The sequence below is a fragment of the Marmota marmota genome, unplaced genomic scaffold (assembly GCF_001458135.2).
Source record: "Marmota marmota marmota unplaced genomic scaffold, marMar, whole genome shotgun sequence".
Classification (NCBI taxonomy): Eukaryota; Metazoa; Chordata; class Mammalia; order Rodentia; family Sciuridae; genus Marmota; species Marmota marmota.
Window position 1 is genome coordinate 29,169,905 of NW_025999982.1, and position 6,838 is coordinate 29,176,742.

Consider the following 6,838-nt stretch of genomic DNA (forward strand, 5'->3'; position numbering starts at 1 on the left):
TTCAACAGATGAATGAATGAAGAAAATGTGGTACATGTACACAAGGCAATGTTACACAGTGATAAAGAAGAATGAGATTATGGCATTTGCTGGTAAATGGTTGGAAGTGGAGACTATCATGCTGAGCAAAATAAGACAATCCCAAATATTCCAAGCCCAAATATTCTCTCTGATATGTGAATGCTCACTCACAATAAGTGGAGTGTGGGGGAAGGGAAGAATAGAAGTTCATTGGGGGCGACCCAGGCTAATGACAGGCATCTCCCAGGGGACCAGCTCTGCACCAAGATGGTGGAAGATAAAGACAAGGAAGGGTCTCATTGAGTTGCTTAGGGCCTTGCTAAATTGCTAAGGCTGGCTTTGAACTCATGATCCTCCTGCCTCAGTCTCCCCAGATGCCGGGATTACAGAGTTAGCACTAGCAGAATTTCACAAAAAAATCAAAGAAGCATTTGAAGTGTTTGACCATGAGTGGAATAATACAGTGGATGTGAGAGAAATTGGGACAATTATAAGGTCATTAGGATGCTGCCCTAGTGAAGGAGAGCTACATGATCTGCTTGCAGAGGAGGGATGTGAAGTTTGGTGGATATCTGTTAGTCTTCTCCTTTCAAAGAGATTTGTAGAAGAAGAACCCACTGGATATATTAGATATGAAAAACTTCCTCCAGTGATGACCAAAGTACACTGGAAAGAAGGTATAGACCAGTTCCAGAAGATGTCCTTCTTTGAGCTTTTGAGGTTTTAGATTCTGCTAAATGTGGGTTTCTTACTAAGGAAGAACTCATCATATATATGACTGAAGAAGGTGAGCCTTTCTCCCAAGAAGAAATGGAAGAAATGTTGCCTGTTGCAATGGATCCAGACTCAAATTCAATTAATTAAAGGGAGTATATAACAATGATGGTGATAGATGAAAATTAAATGTTTTAAACTCTTAATTTCTAATTGAAAATGTCTTGTCCTTGTTAATTTTGCATTTTATTTTGTAATTCATTTATCTGATATCAATGCCTGTGACATGATTATTTCAACATATTTTGTTTTCTAAAGATGATCATAACAAAAATTCTTTTTTAGTACTGGGAATGGAATCCACTGAGCTTCATCCCTAACTCTTTTCACATTTTTCACCAACAGGCTGGTCTCAAACTTGAAATTTTCCTGCCTCAGACTCCTGAGTAGCTGGGATCATAGGTGTGCCCTGCTCACCTGGATGATTGTAACAATTTTAAATAGACTTATGGGATGACATACAGCTAATTACTTAAAAACTAATCTTAAAAATATTTAACATTAAAATAGATTATTGTTTATTTTCTACAATAAACATGTTACCTTTTAATTAACTAAACTGAGAAAATTAATAATAACTATAATGAGCCAAGATTTGCCACGTAAAGATCTTGAGAGAGGGCAGAATGACCACAAATTGAAAATGAGTGTCAGTGTGATGAAGGCTTCTTTTTAAAGAACAATAAACACTTCAGTAATCTGAAAAAAAACAAAAAAACAAGAAATTTATTGGATTAGACAAAGAAGAATGAAAGCAAGGGAGAATAGGTGGGAATAAGAAAGACAGTAGAATGAACTGAACATAACTTTCCTATGTTCTTATATGAATACATGACCACTGTAACTCCACATCATGTACAACCAAAAAAACAGGAAGTTATACTCTATGTACGTATGATATGTCAAAATACATTCTACCATTTTCTATAACTGAAAAGAACAAATAAAAACTTAAAATAAATAAATATAGGATTATGCATGTATCAGCAAATGGAGATAATTTAAGCTCTTTTTTTTTTTTTGTATTTTCTTGACTTTCTTCTCTGGCCTGAATTCTCTGGCTAGAGTTTTGAGGACTGTGTTGAATAAGAGTGATGAGAGTATGCATTCTTGACTTGTTCATATCATAGAGGGAAATGCTTTCAGTTTTTCTCCATTCAGTGTGATTTTGGCATTGTCATATATAGCTGTAAGTAAGTTCCTTCTATCTCTATTTTCTCCTCTGTTTGAAACATAAGTGGGTGTTGCACGTTGTTAAATGCTTTTTCTGCATCTATTGAGATAGTCAGTCTATGAAACCAACATCACCTTGATGACAAAACCAGACAGAGACCCATCAAGGAAAGAAAACTTCAGGTTGATATCCTTAATGATCACAGATGCAAAATTTTTGAATAAAATATTGTCAAACTGCATGCAAAACATATTAAAAAGATATTGCACCATGATCAATTTGGTTTCATTCCAAAGATGCAAGGTTGGTTCAACATATGCCAATTGATAAATGTAAATCTACCATATTAATAGACATGAGGACAAGAACCACAGTAAAGAAAAAAATAATTGTAAAAATTCCTACAGAACCTTATGTTTGGAGTAGTGCATTAGCTGTTATTTAACAGTAGATTAAATGAAAGGAAAAAAAATGAATCTAATGATGTTAGGGTCTGTAAACAAGTCAGGATGGCGCCTGGCATTTTGCCAGAGGGAGTGGTTTGTGAAGTAACATCAGCGAGCCATTAAGTGTGGAGATTTCTTATTGGTTGACTGCTGTATCCAGTTTATGTTAATTAAGATAAGCTGCGTGGAATGTATATATACCCCTCCAGTCCTACAATAAACGGCTCCCACTCCTGCCGTATCAATGTACACAAGTTGTTCGTCACCCCCCGGTTAGTTTGTTGTAGCCGGACTGCAGCAGAGCAGCACAATGACATAAATATATGAGATTCTGTTCTACCATTTTCTTTTTCCATAAAAAAGAAAGAGAGAAATGCCATTTTAAAATATTTTCTTCTTCTTCCAAGAATAAAATGGTTCCCTTTGCTGGCTTCCTTTTATTGAACTTAAAATTATACCTCTTCAATATTGAAATAGTTTATCCTCTGTCTGATAGTCAAATTCTCCAGAGTAACTCATGTTTATTCATCACCCACTTTTTCACATACCTGTCATTCTCTGACCTGTTCCTTGGCCACATATTCAACATCACACAGTAGACGTTGGCATTTTAAGAAACTGTATTGCTCCAAAATCACATTTATAATACACATTATAAAGTAATTTTAAAAGCTTATGACTCATTTACTGACTTAAGTAATTAATGCAAATGCCAAAATCATCAACCTCATCAAAACAACTGTATTAGTTACCTAGGGGTCCTATAACAAATTACCATGTAGTACGTGGCTTAAAACAACAGAAATTTATTTTCTCAATATTCTGGAGACCAGAAGTCTGAAATCAAGGTGCTAGAAAAGTCATAATGTCACAAAATGGTCTAGGAAACAACCTTAATTGCCTTTTCCAAAATATATTGGTACTTTGAATTTCTCTGCCCATGGTAGCATAATTGCAATTTGTACATTCATCTTCACATGTTCTTCCATAACTCTATGGCCTTCCTAGTACCAATAAGACAGGACATAATTCACCTGCTATATGACCTCCTTTCAACTAGTTTCATCAACTAGGACACATTTGTATATAAGATTATGTTCTAAGTGTCTAAGTAGACATGAATTTTGGGGGTACATTATCAAACTCACTATGACAACTAACCTACTGACTTTAACACTTTATCATTACACTTTACTAAGATTTAATCCACCTTATAATTTAATACAATTTTTAATGTGTCTTATTCACAAACCCATTGTATTGCCTTTTTTTCCTTTCATCTGCCCTTACTTAAACACTGAAAGGATCTCAACCTTTTCCTTCTAGGTGTCTACAGCAAACAGACAGTAAAGTAATGAGACAAAAGAGAGTTTTTACTACACATTAATGATTACAATGTACAAATGAGAGCTCCACATTGCTCAACAATTCTTTCACAATACTTCATAGCTTCACTTATTTATTTTCAAAGGATAATACAGCATTTATAATTATTTGATCCAGCAGGATCCTCCTCTTTTCCTCATCTTCAAAACAAACTTATAGAGTGCTCATGTCTGTTCATCTTCTTCTCTTTCCTTCACTATGCCTATGGTGATCTTAGAGAACTTGAATCTCTCCCCTGGGGCTGTAGATATCTTTCATTCTCACTTTCTCCAATACTTTGCTTATTCTATAAATACCACTCATTTGCATCCCCCAGAAATCCATTTTCTTCTCTACTTGTTTATTAAACGTTTTCAACATATAATCATTTTAATATTTTAAAACTTGTTGATCTATTATATATCCTTTCAACTTTTCTTTTTCTCATTTACTTTAATTTGAAAGTACTAATTGCAAAAAATATTCCCAATTCTTTATCTTATGTCCTTATAATGATCAAAAATTGAAGACCTTTTCTTCCACTCCACCTTAAACACATATGTCAAAGTTAAACTATGGATCTTTTCATTGGTAGTAATTATATTTTCATTCTTAGGAAAAACAGTTTTTGAAAATTAAGGATGAGTTGATTTAGTAGGAACTTCTTGGATAATGACAAGCAGTTAAGAACACATAATATAGGTGACAGGTTAATAAAAGCAATTTAGAAATTTTTGGCAACTCTTGTTTCCTTGGAATTCTAGGCCTATATTGTATTCTGCTTTGCTTTAATAAATGAGATAACTCAATATATGTTTGAAGTCCGCATAATAAAATTACACAAGAAAATAATGACCTCCCACAGAATGATGGCATATTTTTGTAACCCTAATGACTCAGGAGACTATAACAGGAGGATCACAAATTGAAGACTAGTCTGGGACACTTAATGATATCCTGTCTCAAATAAAATTAAATGAACAGGAATATAATTTAGTGGTAGAGCACTCCTTGATTGAACCCTCAGTACCACAATAAAGCAAAAAAAAAAAAGAAAAGAAAACGAAAGAAAGAAAGAAAGAAAAAAGAAAGAAAGAAAAAAGAAAGAAGAGGAAAGAAAAGAAAAGAAAAGAAAAGAAAAAGAAAGAATAGAAAAACCTACTCAAGACTCAAGTATTTCCTAATTTTGGACATCACGTTTTTTCAGACTTAGAAATATCAGAAAGCAGTGAAAATCTGTACTCTGACTTTTGGCTTAGGCATGTTAGCCTTGAAAAAAATGCTTGATGAAAAAAAAAATCTGAGAAAGACTACTCAAAGAAGTAAAATTTCCTACTGAATCTTAGAATTCCTTTACCTCCTATTGTAAAAACATAATACACTTGTTAAGTTCATATTACCCAAGCAGTGCGTACTAAATCAAGACTCAAATACTTCCTCATCCTGTATAGATCGATATTTTGTGCCAACTATAACTTCAGTTTCCTGTATCATCTTAAGAATTTCAATGGTCAATTTTTGTTACAACAAGGTGTTCTCTGACCAACTGTCTCCATCTCTGTTACAAAATCTTTTATATTTTAAAAAATAATATCTACTGTGCAGCATGTCATGAAAAAATTAGGTAGTTATCAGTTCTACCTCCTTAAGCATTTATAAAATATTTGATTAACATAATTGTACATACTTATGAGGTATAGTGAGATATTTCAATACATAGCTATGATATATAATGATTGAAGCAGAGTAACATTTTCATCTCCTATCATTATTTTCTATTTGGAACTCTCAAGTTTCCTTCTTTAGTTTTCCACAAAATATGTAATAGTTTACTGTTAGTAAACTATTATAATCACCCACTGTGCTGTAGAGCACTAGAACTTACCACTGCTATCTACTATGTTTTGTAATTCATTGTCCATCCCACCTCTTTCCTTTCTACTATAAGTCCAGCTTCTACTGACCACTACTTTACATTCAGATCGCCTCATCTTTTTAACCTGCACATATGAGAAAAAACTCAAGGTATTTGTCTTTCTGTGTCTGACTTATTTGTGCTACAAAATCTTTAAACTCTTTGCTCCATGTAAAAGTTATTTTATAGTTGTTTTCAGGTTATAATAATTCCACATAGATATACTTAAAGGCTTGTGGTTTTTGTACATGAGTAAAATACATAAAATAAAAGTTCATGAACAATCCTTTTAAATTTCACTTGAAATGTCTTATCATTTTCATTTGATGATGATACAGATTAAGATTAATGCCTATGAATAATTAAAATAATTGTAGAGATCACAAACTTATTAAATATCTATTCTAGAAATAAACATTTATGATAATAGAGTGTTCTAGTCATTCTATGAGAGATTTGGAAACAAATTTAATTAAACCTATGATGAATTTATTAGCAGCTAATATTTTGACAAAAACAAATATCCAAAATCATGTTATATTTTCACTATTATTTAAAAATACATTTTTAAATTATACCTGTAATAATGAGCTATAGGTTTAAGAGATAACTAGAAAATTTTTTAAAAGTATGTTGACAAGCACTTAGAGCTTATCTAATATTACACAATTTTCTGCCCACAATGTGTTTTTAAGGAATAAAGTCTGAACTACATAGGTAGCTGTCAAGATGTCATAAAAATGTTCACTCTATTAACTTCACACTAGGCTTTTGCCAAAAGAAAAAACCTAACTCATTGGTGGTTTCTATTGTTACTATTTTAACTTTTTGTTCAACAAAAATCATTTGCAAGCTCAACTTCCCATTCTGCAGTAAAAAAAATGATATTATGTAAAGGGAATAACTAAAATGTCATATTCATAAATTTTATATGGAACCTATGATGTCAGTTTCAGATGGTTAGTCATTTTCCCCTGGGAAAATGTTAATATTCTGAACTTATATGAAATAAAAATGTTTCCCTTTATCAACAGAAACAAACCAAAACAAAATGTAAAGAAACTGAAACTATTTTCAGTATGCTGAGTAGACTATGTACTTTGATGGAAATGTCACTTTTTTTTTTTTTTTTTTTTGTACTGG

General features: G+C 32.4%; 1 pseudogene; it reads left to right on the plus strand.

Moving 5' to 3' along the window:
• Window positions 1-264: 264 nt before the first annotated feature.
• On the plus strand, window positions 265-924 carry LOC107144103 (annotated as a pseudogene).
• Window positions 925-6,838: the final 5,914 nt, after the last annotated feature.